General features: G+C 34.9%; 1 long non-coding RNA gene and 1 pseudogene across 1 annotated transcript in view; one reads left to right on the forward strand and one right to left on the reverse strand.

Annotated features, from left to right (window-relative positions):
• Positions 1–1,694: 1,694 nt before the first annotated feature.
• LOC126754697 (uncharacterized) overlaps positions 1,695–24,537 on the forward strand; it is a 78,099-nt gene continuing 55,256 nt past the window's right edge. The window contains exons 1-4 of the long non-coding RNA XR_007666374.1: positions 1,695–1,776; positions 1,839–1,946; positions 2,033–2,295; positions 2,378–2,820. This is a non-coding gene — a long non-coding RNA (uncharacterized LOC126754697). The remainder of the gene's footprint in view (positions 1,777–1,838; positions 1,947–2,032; positions 2,296–2,377; positions 2,821–24,537) is intronic.
• LOC126757686 (small nucleolar RNA U3) lies at positions 8,857–8,998 on the reverse strand (annotated as a pseudogene).

Consider the following 24,537-nt stretch of genomic DNA (forward strand, 5'->3'; position numbering starts at 1 on the left):
TTCATTGCGCTAGTTGGAACTGTTGACGAGTAGATTATACGATTTCTGGCTGGGTTTATGACCGCGTAGTGATGCTTAAATGTTTTCCATTCGCTTGCGTTTTTTTGATACCTTTTGTGCTTAATAAGGTTAAGAATGTCTTGCTTGGATGAGACGTAGTATGTTAAGGCAGGAGTCCTGGCTACATTTTTCGCAGCGAGGTCTGCAAAGTGGTTGCCTATAATACCAGCATGGCCAGGGATCCACATTACTTGGATTTTCTGAGGGGCACCAATGACCGCGTCCCTGATAGCTTCTATTATGGGATTGCGATTGGAAGAAGTCGTTATTGCAGACATACACGATTTGCTGTCTGTACAGATGAGGAACTTTCCTTTAGTCTTTTTTGCGTAATTAACTGCATGAAGGATAGCTGCCAAAGCACTTCTAACTTCCGCCTTAATTAACTCGCTTATTTGTTCTGTGTTCATATTTGCTTTCTGACTTCCTAACTTTAAATTTCTAAAAAGGTCTTCCAGACCTTCACTCATTAATTTTTGTTCTGTCACTTTCTTTTATTTTATTCACAATTATTGCTATATTTATTCCAGGAAACGAGCATCTCATTTACCCTTCCATTGGATTTGAATAGATTAAAATTAGGTTCAGGTTCTTCCGGTTAGTTGATCGGGCTAAAGGTTGTCTCTTCTTTAAGTCCACGTTGAGTCCAAGTAGTTGATTGTTGTTGATTTTAAATGAGCCAGCTGTCGTAGTTACACGAGTCGAGTTAAGAATTTTATATTTTTCTATTAAACTTTTCATTCGCGGGCCCCACGTTGGGCGCCAATTATTCAAATGTAATGGTCAATTCAAAATTACTTTATTTGCCGTCATCTCGGCTTAGTTGTCAAGTATAAAGTGAAACTTATAATTATCCCTAACTTAGCTCAAGCCAACAACCCGCATCGCGTTGTGGCTCCTCTGCTGACGTTTTGCTGACCTTGCGCCTCGTGCATGGTGTTAGTTTTCTTTGATGTCTGGCCAATGTTCTCACGCAAAATGTGATAACTTAGCGACATGTGCAGAGTGGCAGGCTTTTATTACGACGGGAATTAGGGTGTGTCGTTTCCTCGCGATAACATTAGGGTGTGTCGTTTTCCGCGATAACTTATATAACCCTCTATCTGACTCTTTTAGTTTTAGGACTTACAAACAACCGTTATGTGAACAAAACTATAATACTCTCCTTAGCAACTTTGTTGCGAGAGTATAAAAATGAAAATGCCGCTATTGTGTAATAAAAACATGAAGCCCAGCAGCACGCAGTAAGCTTTAATAATATTTTTAATATATATCTTCCTCAGCCACCGAATCAGTGCCTTGTTAACTACCACCCGTACTTAGACTCCGTAGGTTTGGAGCATTTTGCGGCCGCGATGTCACATCGTTAAGCACAAAATGCCATTTACGCAATCGACTTAGTAAATATTGACGCGATGACCATCAATACACGCGTGTGAAATAGATTCACCGTGAAGAATATTGACAAATAAAGCCCCGTAAAAAATTTAAATGTCCCTCACAGCTTATATATATATTATGTACATATTTCTGTTCTTATGGCATTATATATGTAGATATAGATATATGAAATGGTGTGTAAACTTTGGCTGTATGTTTTTAATTTCTTTATTTGTTGCTTTTTCAGCGAATTTCAATTTTTAACCGGCCTTCGCCTTACAATCCTGTCCATAATATCACGTCAACTGGGAATAATTCTTTGCTCACATTCCATTGGTATACTCGTATAACACATGATACTTCAATTTCATTCTGGTTAATTATTTCTCCTTCTGTAGTTTCAGTAGGATCTAAGAGGATTTATACAAGTAGCAAATAGAATCGGTTCTTCAGTATCATCGTATCTAAAATCTGTTGAACTTAAAAATGTTTTCTTACTTTAAAAGGTTGAATACATTCAAAATCTGCGAAAGACAAAACTCTAACGATTTATACGTCCATTAATAGTTATTACTAATGTCATTAATTACAGGGTTTGTCCGGAAAGTAATAGGACTGATTTTCTTTCGCCGCGAATGTACTTCGGGGCGTGCGCGCACCGACTGGATTCGGTAGAGAGCATTTTACTTGGAAGTTCTCAAGAGACTCAAACGAAGATTAATCGGGTCTGAAAAGAAATCGACTTTCGTGTGAACAACTTCCGCAGCCGCCATACAGTCCAGATGTAATTATGCCGCTAAAGGATAAGTCTTCCCGACGATTTAAAATACAGCTATAGTGAAAGAAGAAGAAGAGGTATAAGCACAGGTAACCTTTATATAACAATTAATATATATTCTGCTTATTTATTTTTCCTGATTATTCACGCGGGCAAAAGCGTGTTGTGAAGCCATCAAAAGTGGATAACTTCTGCCAGCTGTATATTCGCATACCTTACCTCCTCACACACCGACCAACCGATTACTTATATCAACAAAGTTGATGCGAATATAATCGCTTGCATTACGTTTTTGCGATTGTCAATGGTCGTACATCAGCAGTGGGGGTTTTGATTTCTGTAAAGACCAATCTGGACCTGGTGTCTGACCATTTGTCAATGATGATCCAGCAAGCGGACGGCTACTGTTATATTGTGCTGCCGGTAGCAGCTTCTACCACAAATTTTCCGTTTTCATTTTACTATATGAACGAGTTATGATATGTCTGAATATGATGGTGCCCATCAGTGACTTTATGTTCCTTTCCATTTGTTATAAAGGCGCACTTCTTTAAGATCAATTATTAAACATGTGACAAAGGCAACGGAAGCTGTTAGTGAAGGTGATTACGTTAATGGATACATAGAAATTTTATTATGAATAAATTTTAGCAGATTTTCGTTCTAACTTTATTTTAATTCCATAGTCTTCTATTTATCTTTGCTACTTATGTAAATATTAGAAACAGCTGCGAAATGCAGATAATACCTGAAAGCTTGAAAATACTTCAAGAAAGAATAAAAGATAATGAACTTGAACTTACTAGAATAAAAGTTTCGTAGTTATATTTGTTACCAAACTCTATAAGCCACTTATTATTCCCGTCCTGCTGTATGGTGCACAGGCATGGAAAATGACAACATCTGATAAGTCGAAGTTACGAGTGTTCGAGAGAATGGTTTTGCGAAAGATTTATGGTTCTTTTGCGCGGTGGTCACGGCGAATATCGCATTCGATGGAACGATGAGCTGTACGAGATATACGACGACATTGACATAGTTCAGCGAATTAAAAGACAGCGGCTACGCTGGCTAGGTCATGTTGTCCGGATGGACGAAAAGAGAAGACCTCCACTCCGTTGGAAGAACCAATTGGAGAAGGACCTGACTTCGCTTGGAATATCCAATTGGCGCCACGTAGCGAAAAGAAGAAAGAAGCTGTTGTTAACTCGTAAGTGGTGCCTACGCCAGCAAAGGATAAAGAAGAAGAGACGTATTCTTTTAGAGGAGCTCCCTAAATTGGCTGTAGTTTCTTACCAAAGAAATATTTTTACTAAGACTAAATCTTAAATGCAAAAGAAGATAGCATTATATGTGTAAAAGTTTATGGAAACAAAGTTTTCTCAGAAAAAAATCTGTAAAATTCGCTTTTTCCGGCCTTTTAACTGTGTATAACCTTTTAACTGTAATCTAATCACTTGCTCGGTGCATGGCATAAGTAAAAATGAAATACGCAGGTCCTTACCCGGTCTCAGGAATCTTACACATGGGGGCAGAGAGATAGGAATGACCGGCAGTGTCAAATACCTAGGTTTGATGCTAGATTCTACTTTGCGGTGGAATCAGCATGTAAACCTGGTGTGCAACCGGCTGGCGGGCAAGTCCTGGGGCTGTAAGCCAAGGATCCTCAGGTGGTTGTACACCATGATAGTGCGACCAATAATCACATACGGGGCGGTGGCCTGGGCCTCAATAGCGTCGCAGACTTCGGTTAAGACCAAGCAATCGAAGCTGCAGCGGCTAGCCTGTATCTGCATGACGGGCGCAATGCGCACCTGTCCAACGGCAGCACTGGAGGTTCTGACGGAGCTTACTCCGCTTCATTTGGTTATAGGTCAGGTAGCCAAGCACACAATTCTGCAAATAACGGCAGAGGGGTGGGGCAAAGGTAGGGTAATCTCGTCCCAGAGGATGGAAAAGATAAGTGGCGATGTACCATCAGCCCTCCTCCCGAGGGACAGCACTACCAAAACAGTTAACTTTAAGAAGAAGTTTAAGGTCACCCTCGGCAGCAAAGACGAGTGGAATGATTCCAATCTCGAACTGATGCTGAGGAATAGCACGCTAAGGTGGTACACCGACGGCTCGAAAATGTCGCAGGGAATCGGTGCAGGGATCGCGGGCCCACGCACTAAGCTCTCCATACCCATGGGAGAGTTCCCAAGCATTTTCCAGGCAGAAGTTTTTGCCATAAGTCGGTGTATAGAAATAAACCTCCATCGCAACTATCGCAATGAGAGAATTGCCATTCTCAGCGATAGTCAAGCGGCGCTAAAAGCGATCTCTTCTTACGAAATCAGATCGCTATTAGTGCAGGAGTGCAGGGAGAGGCTGAACAGCCTTGCAGAACGTAACAAGGTACACCTAATCTGGGTGCCTGGTCACAGAGGCATAGCGGATGAGCTAGCCCGCTCCGCAGCCTCCATCAAGATGGTGGGACCAGAATCCTTTATTGGGGTAGGTCCACATACCATAAAGGAACTACTTCGCAGGGAAGAAGGAGTGGGCAGAGAAGAGCATTGGCGGCAAACGCGTGGTATGAGACATGCCAAGCTGCTAATGAGAGGATACAATCTAAGCAGATTCAAGGTTATAATAAACCTCCCCAGGAACAAACTCAGGCTACTGGTCGCATGGTATATCGGCCACTGCAAGTTGAATAGGCACCTGTACAACATGGGCCCATCCTTTTGCATTAACTGCCGGTTCTGCGACTTGGAGCCTGAAACCCCGGAGCACCTGCTGATTGACTACACAGCAGTCTGTAGACGCAGGACTAAGGCCCTCGGATCAATGTTTCCGGATAGGGATCGCATAGCCTCACTAGCGCCCAGAAGTCTATTGAACTTCATCGATGCGCTGGGGCTGGGTGAGTCTATGTGAGTTAGGAGAGGGCACAATAGACCAAAGGTCGCGGTGCATTCCTCATATTAATCAATCAATCAACAATGAAATATAAGGCTTTAAAAGCTAACTAATTTTTTTTGAATGCAAAATATTTTAATACGTTTGTTTTATATTATTAAACAAATCCAGAAAATTTTTAATGATTTTGTTTGTACATAACTTAATTAAAAAGCGAAAACTCAAGTAAATAACATTTTTTTAAATCTTTAAAACATTCTGAGATGAAAGCTTTTTTAGCTTAATTGTTTAAAAACATATCCTAGAAGTAAGAGATAGCCAAAAATGGAAAATGTCTATAAAACTGAAGCTTATAGAGCATATTATAAAGTCCGTCAATATTATAAAAAAGTTAAAGTTTCAAGATTAGTAGCTGTAGCTTCTATCTAACTTACAATCAGATACAATTAAGGTGGAAAGCTTTACCTAATAACTAAAGCAACTTGGGAAATGAAAGCTTCAACACTTTGTTTTTATTTGTTAACTCCAAAAATGGACAAAACAGCTTAATAATTTAAAAGCTCAGAGGAACTTTATTTGGAGGTGAAAAGGGCTAAAAGCAATTTAAGTGAGAAGCAACAGTTATGGAAAACAAGTAAGGAAGGGCTAAGTTCGGGTGTCACCAAACATTTTATACTCTCGCATGATAAAGTGATAATCGAGATTTCATTATCCGTCATTTACATATTTTTTTATTTTGTTGTAAAATTAATTAAATTAGTAGTTCCTGAGATATGGTTTTTGGTTCATAAGTGGGCGACGCCACGCCCATTTTCAATTTTTAAAAAAAGCCTGGGTGCAGCTTTCTTCTGCCATTTCTTTTGTAAAATTTAGTGTTTCTGACGTGTTTTATTAGTCGGTTAAGGCACTTTTAGTGATTTTCAACATAACCTTTGTATGGGAGGTGGGCGTGGTTATTATCCGATTTCTTCCATTTTTAAACTGTATATGGAAATGCCTGAAGGAAACGACTCTGTAGAGTTTGGTTGACATAGCTATAGTAAATTCCGAGATATGTATAAAAAACTTAGTAGGGGGCGGGGCCACGCCCACTTTTCCAAAAAAATTACGTCCAAATTTGCCACTTCCTAATGCGATCCTTTGTGTTAAATTCCACTTTAATATCTTTATTTATGGCTTAGTTATGAAACTTTATAGGTTTTCGGGTTTCGGCATTTTGTGGGCGTGGCAGTGGGCCGATTTTGCCCATCTTCGAATTTAACCTTCTTATGGAGCCAAGAAATACGTGTACCAAGTTTCATCATGATATCTCAATTTTTACTCAAGTTACAGCGTGCACGGGCGGACGGATTTTGGTGAAATCGGTTCACAACCACGCCTTCTTCCAATATAACGCTATTTTGAATTCCATCTGATGCCTTCTCTGTATAATATACATATACGTTAGGAACTAATGATGATAGCGGAATAAAACTTTACAGAAATACGGTATTTGAAAAATATGTAAATGACGGATAATGAAATCTCGATTACCACTTTATGGTGCGAGAGTATAAAATGTTGGGTGACACCCGAACTTAGCCCTTCCTTACTTGTTGCAATTAGATTTAAAGCTTTAAAATTTTTAAATAATTACCCTGCCAACCATGAGCGGGTAAAACACCAGATAATAAGCGGGTAACATGGTGGTAAACGTGGTGGTAAACGTGGTGGTAAACATATAGAATGTTTCTTAAGCCTGGCAGATATTTTACCTACTCACGTACGTATACATGTGATCAGACATCTTTGTTGCGCTCATTCAGCTGTGTCATATAAAAAAGTATATCTGTCCTGCTCTAATATCCCCAATCGAAGGCTGATTCAGGGTTGCATTTTCTCTTTTTAAATAGCTGATGCAGGGTTGCATTTTAAACAGCTGATGCAGGGTTGCATTTTTTGATTCCTACTTTTAAAATTTCTTAAAATTTCAAACTAAACTTTTTAATTTTCAAAATTTTTATTTTATTTTATTTTTTATATGTTTACAAAAAATTTATTACAATTTATATAAATAAAAATATATTTTATTAAAAAAATATTTAATATCTGAAAAAAGATTAAATAAAGAAAAGAATTTTTAAAACCTGAAAATAAAAGAGTGGAAAAATATTATAAAACACAAATTCCTGTAAATAAAATAAAGGTTATTAAAACCTGAAAATTAGAGAGTGGAAAAATATTATAAAAGACAAATACCTGAAAATAAAATAAAGATTATTAATACCTGAAAATAAATAATAATTACATTGAAGAAAGATTAATTGTATAAAATGATAATAATTTCTGAAAAAAAGATTAATATTATCTGAAAGAATAAAATATATTAAATACAATTAGAATTTACTCTGAAAGCCAATATTAATTAAATAAAAATAGTGGTAAAATCTGAAAAGAAAGAATAATTAAATAAAAATCATATTAATATCTGAAATAAAAGAATAATATTATCTGATTATTTAAAATATAAGGCAAACATTTGTTTTCACATATTATATTGGATTGTGCAGGCCGCCTTAAACGCATAAAATACATACTTATGTACATATAATAGTACATATAAATATAAATAATTACATATTTTGCGTATTATGTTGAACTGCGCAATCCAATTTCAAACAACACACACTTTTTCTCACATACTTACTTAACAATATAAATTTGCTGCTTCTGATGATATTGCTGCAGCTGCTAATTCCAATGCTATAAAAACAAATGAAGTAATTATTTGCAAATTATTTAAAAAAAAATCATTCACTTACCTTCTTGTTGTACGAGCCTCCTTTACGATAGTAAGATCACGAATGACATGCGTCTTTCAATCGTTTTTTTATTACCCTTTTTGGGATTCTTTTGTCACTATTGACAATTATGTTTTCTCCTTCGCACTCATTCAAATAAATCAAGCAATGACACAATCTTTTTTTCATCGCATTTAGGTAAACAAAAAATAACCCGAAAATGTGCGTTGGTGTTAGTGTATAGAGAAAAAATGTGTAGTTGTATTGGAATATTTGTCTCAAGCGGGTAGCCGTGGCTCGCAAGGAGTGTTGTTGTTCTCTTGGTGAAAATACATAAAAAATTGCTCGGAAGCATAGCAAGGCAGTGCACAACAACAATAAAGGCTAAAAAAGAGTGCTATGTGCATAGAAACGACTAAATAAAAGGAGAAAAAAAAAGATGGGTGGAGTCCCTACGCGCGGACGAAGTTATACTTCTTAGTGATATTCCAAGAAATGCATATCATTTTGTATGAAAGAAAACTAGAAAACTTAAATTCACATTTTATAAATTTATTATCTCCCCGAGCATGCCTTTGCCAACAAGTCGTCTTTTCGCGACGATGGCAAAAGCTAAAAATTATAAATTGCACAACTTTCTGGTGCTTTTCGCAAAAATCTGCGTCGATATGTACTCACGATCATACGTATACATACATAAGTACATATTTACGCATGTTTGTATGCGAAGCTGCTACAGCGGCAAGGGGTGACAATCGGCGGCCATTACTTTACTTATGCCATAGAAATTCTATTGCTAGGAATATGGAAATGACAACGAAATAATACAAATATGCATATTTCTAAAGGTCATTAATTTCCTTGAAGAAATGAGTGATCCTGAGAAGTATAGTCTTAACTTTTCAACGGCCAACGCAGAGCATTTCAATCAAAAGGAATTCATTCATTAAAATCACTACTCAGAAGTCGTTTTATTAGTTGTAATCGAACGATTTTCGAAGAAACATCATTTCTAATATGCCACAAGACAAAATTAGAAATGAACTTCTTAAATCTCACGCTGCCAGATAAAACGATATACCTCGTCATCGCGGGTCGATTTCCAAAAAATGGACCAACGCAGGATATTTCAACAAAAGGGCACATAAAATAGTTGAGAATTCGCAGAAGTGAAAGACAAAGGAAAGAAAAAGCAGTATAACTTCAATAATGAACAAGCATACAAACATACATATGCGCAGCAGCAGCAAGGAAAGAGTTAACAATCGGCGATCCATTCAAGAATGATAGAATACAAGATTACGACGACCGCCATTATGAAACGTCATAGTTACGTGTTGAGAAGAAGAAGAGTGAAAAACTGTCAAATGGCTTGCAAATTGTAAACAGAAAAGTTAACACTTTTGTAAATTCGCAAAATATTATTAATTCTTTCGATTTTAATGAAAAGTTTTAGTGAAGCGATTGAATATTGTTGAGTGAAAAGATTTGAATCATTTCTAAAGAAATATATCGGCCTATCGATAATAAAATTGTCTATTAAGTTGTGATTCAAATGGAGAAGACGTTTTTTGTGTTGTATATAAATATATACATATATTATAAGTTCAGATGTATCAGATGTATGAAATTATGATAAAAGAATTGTGAAATTATTAATTTAGTATTAAATAAATCATTTCTTTTGCAAAATAACACCCATTTTTTGGCAACTTTTAAATCGGCCGGAAAACTGAAAAAACTCGTTTTCGATCCTTTAATTGCATAATAATTATTACAACAAGCCACTGCACATTTCATTTTAAAAATTAATATATTTATGCTTAGAAATTTAAATAAATACAGTACACTTACACTGGTTTTCTTCATTTGAACAATTTCCACACATGCTACTCTATTTATTGTGGATGTGCCTAAAACTAATTATATACATATTTTCTCGCAACAATATTCTAAACATTCCACTGAAATTTTTCCTGCAAAGACGAATGAATTAATATTATTTTGGGAATTTCAAAAAGTGTCTACTTTTCTGTTTACGATTTGTATGCATTTCTATGCTTGTTCGTCTCAACGCATAAGTGTGACGTCACGAAATTGTTGCACAATGTATTTGTTTTTGTAAGAATTGTCAAGAGCTAAACCGAAAAAAACTAACTGTAAACTTGTGTCGTAATCTTGTATTCTATCATTCTTGGATCCATTGTATATTTCTTTCATGCATAACCAAACCATAATTAGGACAACGCAATACAAGTGTCAATGGTGGTCGAGGTGGTAAGCGCTTCAAAAGTTACGACGAGCACGTAGGTACGTAGGTTCGAATCCCAACAGAATTTATTTTTAATTGAATATGTCACCAACCAAAAATTGAAACATTGTTCTACAAAAACAACAACAGCATAAGTATGGAAACATTGTGTTGTTGGTAGAAAAGCCGAGCTGTGCCGTAAGAAACGAACAAACGATCGCCGATTGTCACCGCTTCGCTTGCTGCTCGAACATCTTCGCAGACACGGTTGCGTAGATTCATATTGAGCAAGGTTGCGTAGATTCATATTGAGCAAGATTGTGCAACCTGAATCTATCGCAACCTTTTTCGAACTCGTATAAGAAGTATAACTTCAAAAACAAAGTTGAGTAAACAGCTGACAACAAACCCAATGCCATATAAGCCATCAGCACTTAAATAAAAACCAAACATACACACACATTTGTGAACTTCTACGAAAAAGCTTTCTAATATAATATACAGAGAAACTCACCTGAACGTTTATAAATTTTAAAATAAGCAAATAGAAGTGTGGAAGAGACTGTTAAGCAGAAGTATGAAATGCTTCAGAGTAAGGTTGATAGCGAACGTATAATCTTAATAGCCTTCAGGTATATATGTATAGACGAAATGAAATGTATATATTTATACATACATACATATGTGTCTATTAGGGTGTCCGTTTGGCAACACTAGCTGTTCAAATATCATTGAACATGCTTATTTATCAGCGAAGCCGAAATTCTACTAAATATAAATATCTATTTATATATTAATAAACATATATAAACACATAATGCATTGACATGTCATAAATTTACAGATAAGATTAAACAAACACACACACACACATGTATTAAATTGTATACTGGAAAATAACCCCATGTCAAGCAGCAATAAACAATATGCTGCAATACTTACTAACATACACACATACACATATATTTAGTTATTTAAGGTAGTTTTTAAATTTGTAGATATGCATGAAAAATACAAAATAAAATCAGAATGAATAAATTCTCCCTGAATATAAGTCTATCATTGCCCCCCACCAGCGGTAAGGATTGTTAAAAACTATATTGAGGTAATAACATTTGGTCCTATCGAGCCTAAAAAAAAAAGAGCTCAGCCAAATTTAAAAAAGCCCTGATATTATAAAAAATACAGGCAAATAAAAAAGTAAGCCCTGTTATAAATATAAATACAGGCAAAATTAAATTGTAAGACGGGTGTATATTCCTGCATATTGATTAAATAAAAATATTTGTAAGACGGATAAGCCGTTTTAGCAGAGACTAAACGCAGTGATCTAACTGCTATCCAAGAGATATTCAGCGGCTGTGAGTCGAGGCACAGCAAGATCAACTAGGCGACCAAATCAAATACCTGCAACGATTTCTTTGGAGAAAAACAAGCAGTTCATCAATAAATAGGAGAAGTATTGCGAAAAAAATCTTGAAATGGGTATAAACAGAAAAAAAATTCTGGATGTCCAGGCAGATTTAGCCGAAAAAGTGTTGTACACATCCAACACTATTTCAGGAAAAGCATTAAAAAAAGCAAAAATTGAAGAAAGCATTAAAATTCTTGAAAAGTACCAAAAAGAATTCGATGCCAACCACGAAAAGCTAATGGCAGATGGCATAGGTGAAGAAGATTACTTCAAGAAGAATGTATACAATAACACTATGATTAAAATCGAAGAGGCAATCAATGCATTAAAGATGATCATTTTAAAAGATAAGCCTCTATTCGAATTTGATCAGCAAATTGAAACAGTTCAAATACGATGCACTAATCCAGATCAAAAGACTTACATATTCGTGAGGAAAATTGAAAACCTCAGAAGAAAAATGGAAGATCTAAGCATGGAATTAATGATCGACAACGATCAAATAAAAGGCTTAGGCTGTTTATTCATTGACATCCAAAATCTAAAAAGCAAATTAGATTTTAATGTAGAAATTGAAGACATATTCGAAAAAATATGTGACGAATATTTCGAAGAGGTTCAGAATTTAAAAAGGAAATTAAAAAAAGAAGAGCTTCAAATTTCTTATCGCCCTAACTTGGATTTGGAAAATTTAAAAATTCCAATGTTCTATGGCGAAATTAAAGAATGGGCAAATTTTTATAACGTGTTCCAAGAAATGGTTCACAATAACGAGCAGTTGCCGAGCGCAGAAAAAATGCTGCGTTTTCGTCTCTGCTTAAAAGGCGAAGCTGCGCGATTAATTCAGCACGTACAAATTTCAACAAGAAATTATGAAGCTGCATGGAGTCTGCTAAACCAAAGCTATGACAACCAAAGAATTCTGTTCACAACACAGTGGGATAGAATAATGGATCAACCAAATATAAATAGTGACAATGCTGAAAGCGTGAGACAACTATTAGATACAACAAATGAGTGTCTTAACGCTATAGAGTCACTGGGAATAAGCATTGAACAAGCTGATCCATTTATTGCGCGTGTAATTGTCCGGAAGTTAGACAAAGAAGGACTGAAATTATATGAGCAAACAGTTAAAAAGACGAGAGAAATTCAACAATTATCGGACATCAGAGATTTTTTGGATCAACATTTTCAAACATTGAAAGCAGTGGCTGATAAAGAACATCTTAGTAAAAATCGTTAACAACATATGTTCAAGGTCAATAATACAAGGCAGCCAATCAGTCAGATGTGTTCCTATTGTAAAATTGTAGGTCACACTTTACTGCAATGCAGAAGATTCAAAAGCATAACCATTGATGATAGACGTAAATATATAAGGGACAACAAAATCTGCTACAGGTGCCTAAATCATAATTGGGGAGAAATTTGCAACAGCAACATCAAGTGTACGAAATGTTCTCGAAATCATCATACCATTTTACATGTTGAAACCGAAGAGAGCAAAAAAGTTATGTCCACAACAAATAGCTCAAAAGCAGTTATACTAGCTACAGCTCAAATAAGAAGAAAGACAGCGAGTGGAGAATATATATTGCTACGGGCACTTATAGATCAAGGATCACAAGTAACCACAATATCCGAAGAGACAGCACAGATACTAAAACTGCCGAGGATGAAAACAAAAACTAAACTATATGGTTTAAGTGACGCTGTAGTTGGTGAATCAAAAGCTACAATTCAGGTTAAAATTAAACCAAGATTTTTAAGTAACTACAAAGAAAAGGTAAATGCCGTAGTTTACCAGTTCTAACCAGTGCACAACCGGATATCTCATTTACAACTTTAAAATTTGGGAAATTATACTCTTGCTGAATAACGGAACAAATCATACAGAATTGATATGGTAATTATAGGAGATATATTCAGCGGTATAATTGAAAACGGAATTAAAAAAGATCACGGTGTTCTTGGTCAAGCGACGAAATTCGGCTGGATATTATCTGGCATAGTTAAAGCAAAAGGTACTGGCAAAATAACGACAACGGTAACTAATTTGGAACGATTTTGGGAAATCGAAGACATATCAACTGATGATGATATACAAGAAGATGACACCACCTTAAAGCAGTACGAAGAAACTACCAAAAGAGATGCAGATGGCAGATTTATTGTGCAAATTCCATTCAAAAAAGATAAAGAATTAGGAGAATCGCGTAAGAAAGCAGTAGCGCGTCTAATATCAATGGAAAACAAATTCAAGAGCAACAGTAAACTCAAAGAAGAATACAGCAAATTCATCAACGAATATATAGACCCTGGCCATATGAGAAAAGTTGATGACAAGCAAAGAGGTAAATATTATTTACCTCATCAAGCTGTTATTCGAGAAAATAATATAACAACAAAACTTCGAGTGGTATTTGATGCATCAGCAAAAACATCAAATGCTAGAAGTCTTAATGATATCATGTGTACTGGACCCAAATTACAAAGAGACATATTCGATATCTTACTTAAACGGAGGCTTTGGGAAGTTGTCATCACCGCTGATGTTGAAAAAATGTTCAGGCAAATTAAAATAGCCAAAGAGGATCAGGAATATCAAAGGATTGTATGGCATGAATGTAATATGCAAAAAATAGATGGATATGAGTTAACAACAGTAACATACGGGACCGCATCTGCGCCATATCTAGCAGTGCGTACATTAATTGAAATCGCTAATAAGTGTCCAATTGAAAAGTTACAAAAAATAATTAAAGAGGACTTCTACATGGATGATCTTATGACCCGTGCAAATTCAGTAGAAGAATGTGAATATATACATACAACGAAACATCAGCAATCATCTTCAGGAATTTGGATTTCATCTCATGAAGTGGTTATCAAATCAAACCAGCATTAATAATAACATATCTAATACTGGAGACAATGAAGTCATACAAATAAAGGAAAATGAAGCTGTAAAAACACTTGGACTGCATTGGGATCCACAGGAAGATCAATTCCAATTTAAAATAATTTTAAAAAATTCAAAAACTATTACAAAAAGGAGTGTTCTTTCTCAGCTTGCACATATATTTGACCCACTGGGTTGGCTTTCTCCCATAATTATAATCGCAAAGTTATACATTCAAAAACTTTGGACACTGCAGTCTAGCTGGGATAATCAACTATCAGAAGATCTACAGAAGGAATGGATGCAATTCATAGAGAAATTGTATTTAATAGAAAACGTACAGATTCCACGATGGATAGGAACTTGTATGGACTCTCAAATTCAAATGCATGGGTTCTGCGATGCTTCAGAAAGAGCTTATGCCGCAGTTATATACATAAACAAGTAAGGAAGGGCTAAGTTCGGGTGTCACCGACCATTTTATACTCTCGCATGATAAAGTGATAATAATTTACATATTTTTTTATTTTGCTGTAAAATTAATTAGATTAGATCAATTTGTGTACTTTGAGTATTGAATTGTATTTTCATTTCCTAATGTATATATTAAACGGTGAAGGCATCAGATGGAATTCAAAATAGCGTTATATTGGAAGAAGGCGTGGTTGCGAACCGATTTCACCCATATTTCGTACATGTCATCAGGGTGTTAAGAAAGTGTTATGTACCGAATGTCATTGAAATCGGTAGAGTAGTTCCTGAGATATAGTTTTTGGTCCATAAGCGGGCGACGCCACGCCCATTTTCAATTTTTAAAAAAAGCATGGGTGCAGCTTCCTTCTGCCACTTTTTCCGTAAAATTTGGTGTTTCTGACGATTTTTGTTAGTCGGTTAATGCACTTTTTCAACATAACCTTACTGACTAACTTAGCAGGGGGCAGGGCCACGCCCACTTTTCCACAAAAATTGCGTCCAAATATGCCCCTCTCTAATGCGATCCTTTGTGCCAAATTTCACTTTAATATCTTTATTTATGGCTTAGTTATGCCACTTTATAGGTTTTCGGTTTCCGCCATTTTGTGGGCGTGGTAGTGGGCCGATTTTGCCCATCTTCGAACTTAACCTTCTTATGGAGCCAAGGAATACATGTACCAAGTTTCATTATGATATCTCAATTTTTACTCAGGTTACAGCTTGCACGGACGGACGGACAGACGGACGGACGGACAGACAGACATCCGGATTTCAACTATACTCGTCACCCTGATCACTTTGGTATATATAACCCTATATCCGACTCTTTTAGTTTTAGGACTTACAAACAACCGTTATGTGAACAAAACTATTAAAACTTTCCTTAGCAACTTTGTTGCGAGGGTATAAAAAGGCAATCAAATCAATAACCGAGCAGACAAACTCCACTCACTTTTGTTAGTGAACCGTCAACCACAATTTGCTTCTTTTCGAGAATATCCGAGATTAGCACAATTCAAAACTAAACAAAAAGCTCCTGAGAAACCGTCGTATTAAGAGGAGAAGGGCGGTGGAAGCTACGCATAAGAATGTTAGCTATGAACTAGTGAAAAGATATAGCGAAATATATTTATATGAGCAGAATGAAAACAAATATGCAAGTTGCACCATGCTGTACTTTAACGGTAAAAACAACATCATTGTCGTTGATATGTATGCAATAAAGACCACCAGTTGAAGCATGTGTGTACTTGGCGTGTGTGAATTTTCATTTCAACGATACCCTGCCAACTACGGCTACCCGCTTGTGACAAATATTCCAATACAACTACACATTTTTTCTGTATACACTAACACCAACGCACATTTTCGGGTTATTTTTTGTTTACCTAAATGCGGTGAAAAAAAGTTTCTTTCATCTCTTGATTTATTTGAATGAGTGCGAAGGAGAAAACATAATTGTCAATAGTGACAATAGAAAATCCCAAAAAGGGTAATAAAAAACGATTGAAAGACGCATGCCGTTCGTGATCGTACCATCGTAGAGGAGGCTCGTACAAAAAGAAGGCAAGTAAATGAATTTTGTGTGATTTTTTAACAATATTTTGAAAATAATTACTTCATTTATTTTTATAGCATTGGAAATTGGAAGTAGCAGCAGCAGCTATATCATCAGAAGCGACAAATATTAATTGTTAAGAAGGTATGTGAAAAAAGTGTGTGTACTTGTACTGCGCAGTCCAATATAATACGCAAAAATAAATACATACATACATATGTACATAGGTATGTATTTTATGCGTTTAAAGCGGCCTGCACAATCCAATATAATATGTGAAAACAAATGTTTGTTTTATATTTTAAATGATCAAATAATATTTATCCTTTCTTTCAGATGTTAATATTATTTTTATTTAATTATTCTTTCTTTTCAGATTTTGTCACTATTTTTATTTAATTAATCTTTGCTTTCAGAGTAAATTCTATTTGTATTTAATATATTTTATTCTTTCAGATAATATTAATCTTTTTTTCAGATATTATTATCATTTTATACAATTCATCTTTCTTCAATGTAATTATTATTTATTTTCAGGTTTTAATAATATTTATTTTATTTTCAGGTTGTAATAATTCTTTTCTTTAATTAATCTTTTTTCAGATATTAAATATTTTTTTAAATTAAATATATTTTTATTTATATATAAATTATAATAAATTTTATGCAAATATGTAAAAAATAAAATAGAAATTTTAAAAATAACAAGTTTTCTTTGAAATTTTAAAAGTAGGAATTAAAAAATGCAACCCTGTATCAGCTATTTAAAAAGAGAAAATGCAACCCTGCACAGCCGTCGATTTGGGATATTAGAGCAGGACAGATATACTTTTTTATATGACACTGCTGAATGAGCGCAACAAAGATGTATGATCGCACGTAGACGTACGTGAGTGGGTAAAATTGTCGCTCGGCCTATGGCAAAGTACACATGATTACCCTATGGATTACGCACTTTCTTACCCACTGATTATCTGGTTTTTTACCCGATCATGGTTGGCAGGGTAGATTTAACAAAACACCAAGTAGCGTTGTGTGTTCCAGAAAGCCCACTTCTTCTTCTCTTCGTCATCAAATTTACATGAAGGGTACGAGAAGTAGTAATGTGCAGCATTTAAAGCTGGATAATTGCTAATATGACTGACATTGTTTCTCATCCTGTGAAAAAAGTAGAATTCGGATTCTAAACCCAACCACTCAGTAACGAATTGGTATACGGACAAACAATTTTAAAGCAAATCTATTGTGTCATTTTCAAAGCTTTGAGCCAGTTGCTAATGCAAAAAAAAATATATATTTTATTCAAAAAGGCGTTACCTATTAATTTCTAGAGATTTATTTTAGCTTTAATTAATAGCTCTTAGTACTTTTAGAAGAGAGATTTTTCGTAGACAAACATACTTTGATGCCTTGGTTGTAATATTTATTATATTTTATCAATTTATTTAACAAAGTAAATTATTGTTTTCAGCTGCAAACATTCTTTGTAGATTTAGTTTGATAAATTTTATTGAAATTCAATTTAAAGTCGGTGGCAACCCTGCTATAGAAATACTTTCATATGATGGCTTTCGAAAAGCTTTTCACTTTGTGATGAAAATTTGTAAGTGACATATCCGATTCAGCACGCTTTAAGCATTCTATTTCAGCATTAACCAGCCCCGTACAGCGGTGCCGTTTGATGTTAGCGTTATTCTAGAATTTACTAGGAGTTGTCACCTCGCTTACTAACCACGCGTCTTTTAAAAAATCGTTCAATCAGTTTAATTTACAATTCATTTGTTAATTTAATCTTTATTAAATAAAGTGAAAAACCCATTTTTATACCAAAATTAAAGGAAAGTGTTTCACTAAAAATAGAAATAATTTTGCTTGTATACGTATGTGTAGTCTTCACGTATACCCTGCCAACCGTGCGCGGGTAAAAAAACAGATAATCAGTGGGTAATCCATAGGGTAATCATGTGTACTTTAACATAGGCCGAGCGAAAATTTTACCCACTCACGTACGTATATGTGTGATCATACATCTTTGTTGCGCTCATTCAGCAGTGTCATATAAAAAAGTATATCTGTCCTGCTCTAATATCCCCAATCGACGGCTGTGCAGGGTTTCATTTTCTCTTTTTAAATAGCTGATACAGGGTTGCATTTTAAACAGCTGATGCAGGGTTGCATTTTTTGATTCCTACTTTTAAAATTTCTTAAAATTTCAAACTTTTTAATTTTCAACATTTTTATTTTATTTTTTATATGTTTACAAAAAATTTTTAACAATTTATATAAATAAAAATATATTTAATTTAAAAAATATTTAATATCTGAAAAAAAAATTAAATAAAGAAAAGAATTTTTAAAACCTGAAAATAAAAGAGTGGAAAAATATTATAAAACACAAATTCCTGTAAATAAAATAAAGTTTATTAAAACATGAAAATTAAAGAGTGGACAAATATTATAAAAGACAAATACCTGAAAATAAAATAAAGATTATTAATACCTGAAAATAAATAATAATTACATTGAAGAAAAGATCAATTGTATAAAATGATAATAATATCTAAAAAAAAGATTAATATTATCTGAAAGAATAAAATATATTAAATACAAATAGAATTTACTCTGAAAGCCAATATTAATTAAATAAAAATAGTGATAAAATCTGAAAAGAAAGAATAATTAAATAAAAATCATAATAATATCTGAAATAAAAGAATAATATTATCTGATTATTTAAAATATAAGGCACACATTTGTTTTCACATATTATATTGGATTCTGCAGGCCGCCTTAAACGCATAAAATACATACCTATGTACATATGTACATATGTAATTATTTTTGCGTATTATGTTGAACTGCGCAATCCAATTTCAAACAACACACACTTTTTCTCACATACTTACTTAACAATTTAAATTTGTTGCTTCTGATGATATTGCTGCAGCTGCTAATTCCAATGCTATAAAAACAAATGAAGTAATTATTTGCAAATTATTTAAAAAAATCATTCACTTACCTTCTTGTTGTACGAGCCTCCTTTACGATAGTACGATCACGAATGACATGCGTCTTTCAATCGATTTTTTATTACCCTTTTTGGGATTTTCTTTTGTCACTATTGACTAATGTTTTCTCCTTCGCACTCATTCAAATAAATCAAGAGATGAAAGAAACTTTTTTTCATCGCATTTAGGTAAACAAAAAATAACCCGAAAATGTGCGTTAGTGTTAGTGTATAAAGAAAAAATGTGTAGTTGTATTGGAATATTTGTCTCAAGCGGGTAGCCGTGGTTCGCAGGGTAGTTGTATTGGAATATTTGTCTCAAGCGGGTAGCCGTGGTTGCAGGGATATGTTTGCATAACATATTCTCATCTACTCCTAATTATATGATGCGAGTAGCATGAACAATATTTACATGTAAACAAATTCACCCACCAACACATACAGACTCACACACGCCCCTGCCAACCACGGCTATCCACTTTTGTCAAATACTATTTCAATACAACTACACATTTTTATATCCTGAACAGGGTATATGAAGTTTGTTACGAAGTTTGTAACACCCAGAAGGAAGCGTCGGAGACCATATAAAGTATATATATAAATGATCAGTATGTCGAGCTGAGTTGATGTAGCCATGTCCGTCTGTCTGTCCGTCTGTCTGCCTGTCTATATATTTACGAACTGGTCCCTCAGTTTTAAAGATATCGTTTTGAAATTTTGCAAAGGTCATATTCTCTTCAAGAAGCTGCTCATTTGTCGGAACTGCCGATATCGGTTCAATATAGCGCATAGATGCCATATAAACTGAACGATCGGAATCAAGTTCTTCACATTTGACAAGATATATTCATGAAATTTGGTATAGATTATTTTCTAAAGCAAAAATGTAATATCGGAAGAAATTGTGCAGATCGGCTCAATATAGCATATAGCTGCCATACGTGGTAGCTGACGTGGTATCTTCACGAAATTTGACATGGATTATTTTTAAAGGTAACAATATAATCTCCAAAAAATTGTTCAGAAGGGATTACTATAGCATATATCTTCCATACAAACTGAACACTTAGATACAAACAGAAATTCACCTGTGAAGGGTATTTTGCTACGGTGCAACCGAAGCTAACGTTGTTTCTTGTTTATCTATGCACTAACACTAACGCACATTTCCGGGTTATTTTTTGTTAACCTAAATGCGATGAAAAAAAGTTTCTTTCATTTCTTGATATATTTGAATGAGTGCGAAGGAGAAAACATAATTGTCAATAGTGCCGAAAGAAAATCCCAAAAAGGGTAATAAAAAAACGATTGAAAGACGCTTGTCATTCGTGATCGTACCATCGTAAAGGAGGATCGTACAACAAGAAGGTAAGTAAGTGAATTTATGTGATTTTTTTAAAATAATTTGCAAATAATTACTTCATTTCTTTTTATAGCATTGGAAACCAGAATAAATTGGCAATAGCAGCATCAGCAATATCATCAGAAGCAGCAAATATCAATTGTTAAGTAAGTATGTGAAGTTCTATCACTTACAGTTCTATCACTTACATTCATTTCCTTGCGCTATACGACACGTTCGGACTGGTCTCCACATAAATATTTTTATTTATTTATTTATTTATTTAGCAAAGTCTATGAACAATGATTCTTACAGACTAATGAAAAACTAGGATGCATATTAGAATTCTAAAATAATTAAATTACAATAACATGAGTAGATAACTTAAACTAAAAAACAGAATAGAGGGTATTAATGAAGGATACCCTAGAGTGAGAAAAATCAAGTAGAACTTTCTCGGAAATCGAGTTAAACTCCCTCATAGCCCTCTTGAGGGGAGCATATTCAGCAAAATTAGTACTTTCCTTTTTGTAATAAAATGGCGAACTGGATCTGAGACAACGCCGGGGAGTATTGAAGTTAAGTTTCCCTAATAAGTAGGGACAGTCAATTTCCCCGTTAATTATATTGTAGACAAATGAAAGTGAGAGAACGGACCTTCTGTTTTCCAGTGATTTAAGATGTATAAGCAATAAACGCGATGTATACGATGGTGTTGGATCAATAAACTTTAAGGAGCGGAGAGCATATTTAAGAAAGCTCTTTTGAACACGCTCGATCCTGTTAATTGACGATATGCATTATGGTCTCCAAATAAACACTGCATACTCCAAAATGGACCGCACAAAACATGTGTACAGTAATTTTAACGTGTAGGGGTCGGAAAAATTTGTATAATTTCGACGGACAAAGCCAAGTACAGAAAAAGATTTTGAAGTTATATAGTTGATGTGATTACTGAAAGAAAATCTGTGGTCAAAGATTACCCCAAGGTCTTTGATTTCAGTAACGCATTTTAGGACGCAATTAGAAATACTGTAGCTAGAAGATAAGATGTTGCGTCCCCTACCATAGGAGATCTGTGAGCATTTATCTACATTCAGAAAAAGTTTCGATTTCAGGCACCAATTATGAAAAGTATCAATATCACATTGAAGTTTGAGTACATCTTGTGTGTTATTGATTAATGCAAAAATTTTTAAGTCATCTGCATATAACAGAAAGTTGGCGAAAGAGAAGCAACAGGAGATGTCATTGATAAACAGCACAAAGAGAAGTGGACCCAAGACGCTTCCTTGTGGGACTCCCGAAGACGCAATGAATGAATCAGATGACACCCCATCGACAGTGGCTACGCATCGTCTGTTTTGCAGATATGATCTAATCCACTTCAAGAAGGCCGAGTGAAATCCTAGAGATGATAATTTATATTAGAATATTGTGTGATACTTTATCAAAGGCTTTAGAGAAATCTGTGTAGACACAATCAACCTGAAATCCAGCGGAGAATGCAGACCTACAATAATCGCTAAAACCTGCTAAGTTTGACACAGTGGAGCGCCCAGGGACAAACCCATGCTGATTGACATTAATTATTGATTTTACTGCAAAAAATAATTTATTTTTAACAGAACACTCAAAAATTTTCGAAATAGTAGAAAGTTTAGAAATAGGCCTGTAATTGGAGACATCATCCTTTCTACCACCTTTATGAATAGGGGTAATGCGTGTCAATTTCCAGTCAGAAATAAAATCCCCGGTGGCGAGAGACTTATTGAAGATAAGCATGAGAGGATATAATAAGGCAGTACAATTTTTTATAAATACGGGCGGAAGCCCGTCCAAATCCAGTTTGCACGAAGACTTAATGTCACTAATAGCCTTGGCAATATCGTCCTGTGAAAGACACAGTGAGCCAAAATTTATGGATGGGAAGTTATCAGCTGAAAAAGTGGAACTAGTACCAGGATCATCGTAAACATAGTTCGATTTGAAAAATTCAGCGAACAAATTGGAGATTTCGACCGGAGTGCATGCCGACTTATCACCCCAGCGTAAAGCAGAGGGAATGGTCGAACACGCTCTTTTAGATTTTACAAAGTTCCAAAAGAACTTAGGGTTCGACTTAATTGTAGTCTCCGTATTATTAATAAACCTTCTATAGAGGAACTTATCCAATTCTTTAAACAGTTTTGTGTAGTGCTGATATTGAACAAAGGAAACATGAGGTTTAGTTGAAGAGAATTTTCTATAATATTTATTTCTAAGAGTTTTAGACGTTTAAGGTCCTTAGTGTACCAAGGCAACTTATATGGTTGTAAGCGTTTGAGCGGGATATTATAATGACAAAATTCCTGGATAGATTTCTTAAAAATGGAGAAACTATTAGCTGTATCAAGTCCCGATAGTAAATCGTCCCATTTTATTTCAAAGAGCTGATTGTTGAGTCGTTCAAAGTCACAAAATGCAAAATTAAAACCAAGCCCATCAATTGGTTTAACAAGAAACCTAAATTTTAAATTATCACTGAGAAAGACTAAGTCAAGAAACCGATCGAGACTATTTGAATATGAGTTGATTTGAATCAGATTGAGACCAAGCAAGCTATCAATGAGAAATAACTCCTGTGAAGACGAAAAATTTGAAGGAATAAGAGCAGGACTATAGGAACAACCAGACCAGACGATATTGCTTAGATTGAAGTCACCCAAAACACAAATATTATTATCTTTCACCTTGTTTAATACCAGCGAGGAAATATTATTTGCGTGGAACTTGTACAACTCTAGCGGACTATTAGGAGGGATGTATGAGACTGCAATGAACAGAGCATCATTGACACAGATACATAGTTGGTCCAAGATAGAATTTTCATTCTCAAGCATAATTAAGCGAGGACGAAATTTGCGATGAACTGCTAGGAGAACTCCACCCCCTCTTAGACAGCCAGTTTTTTCGTGATCTCTGTCCTTGCGGAAGACATAATAGAGATTTGAGTCAAAGTATTCGCTATCGAAATAACTAGAATTCAGCCAAGTCTCAACAATAACGATAATATCGAAATCCAAACGTGAAGAAAAATTGCGAATAATATTTGATTTACACCTAATACCCGATAAATTTTGGTAGTAGATCTTAAGACAGGAACCAGTTGAGGAGAGTGCAGAAACCGCATGAGTAGAATTGCGAATAAAAGGCGCATCAACTAATCTGCAGCTCTGTTTTCCCCTCCGAGTTTTTCATCGAGTTCCTTCACTCTTGTCGTTGATTTCGCCGAGTGCTATCACTTATATTCTCTCAACAGAACACAGAACTCCAAATGTCTGTATCATCTATTCCGATAGTTTGAAGTTTTGTGTGAAGGTATAATGAGCCCTATAAGTCATATGTATTTTTACATGTATTTAAATCAGTGTGCGTTGATAATCTGCCTACAAGGCCTTACAAGCGCATACTGTTTCACAGTATTAATGTGAGAGCATATATACTATATGTATATGTACTCCTGTAAAAGTATGGCAGTAAGCGCGTTGAGGTGTGCTTGTAGTTTATTTGGATTATTGACATATTTATAGCAGCTACTTGGTGTGACCCTACAGCTGCAAGCTGATATGCGTATGTGCTTTAGCATGACAACCTCCTTGCCAACCACGGCTACCTACTTTTGTCAAATATTTCAAT

Source organism: Bactrocera neohumeralis, chromosome 4 (genome assembly GCF_024586455.1).
Source record: "Bactrocera neohumeralis isolate Rockhampton chromosome 4, APGP_CSIRO_Bneo_wtdbg2-racon-allhic-juicebox.fasta_v2, whole genome shotgun sequence".
Lineage (NCBI taxonomy): Eukaryota > Metazoa > Arthropoda > Insecta > Diptera > Tephritidae > Bactrocera > Bactrocera neohumeralis.